Here is an 819-nt window from a genome sequence, read left to right as displayed (position 1 = left end):
ACTATTCTCAAAAGTGATATATATTTTACCCATCTTGTGCCAAAAGAAGAATATGTTAATACTATTATTGGCTCAGGCAATATGATAGAAGGCTCCGGAAGAGCTATAATTATTTCCTGGAGGAACAAAATTTATAATAAATAATGCACTATTATCTACCAAGTCTGTGAGGAACTTGTTGAGTTTCAAAGATATTTGCCGAAATGGATATCATATTGAGACTATGAATGAGGGAAATCATGAGTATTTATATATTACAACTCATGATTCAAATAAGAAAGTTATATTAGAAAAATTACCCTCACTTTCATCTGGGTTGTATTATACTAAGATTAGTGCATTTGAATCACATGCCACTATAAACCAGAAGTTTACTAGTCCAAATGAATTCATAACTTGGCACGACCATTTGGGTCATCCGGGAACAACCATGATGAGAAGAATTATTGAAAACTCTCATGGACATTCACTAAAGAACCAGAAGATTCTTAAAACTAGTGAATTTTGTTGTGTTGCATGTTCTCAAGGGAAGTTAATTTTAAGGCCATCACTAGTAAAGATTGGATTTGAGTCACCTGAATTCCTAGAAAGGATTCAAGGTGATATATGTGGACCTATTCATCCACCATGTGGATCTTTTAGATATTTTATGGTCCTGATAGACGCATCTTCGAGATGGTCACACGTGTGCTTATTATTTTCTCGCAACCTGGCGTTTGCGAGATTACTGGCTCAAATTATTCGATTAAAAGCACAATTTTCAGAAAATCCAATTAAAGCAATTCGTCTTGATAATGCTGGTGAATTTACTTCCCAAGC

The sequence above is a fragment of the Arachis duranensis genome, chromosome 3 (genome assembly GCF_000817695.3).
Source record: "Arachis duranensis cultivar V14167 chromosome 3, aradu.V14167.gnm2.J7QH, whole genome shotgun sequence".
NCBI classification, from domain to species: domain Eukaryota; kingdom Viridiplantae; phylum Streptophyta; class Magnoliopsida; order Fabales; family Fabaceae; genus Arachis; species Arachis duranensis.
Note: the sequence above shows the minus strand (reverse complement) of the source record.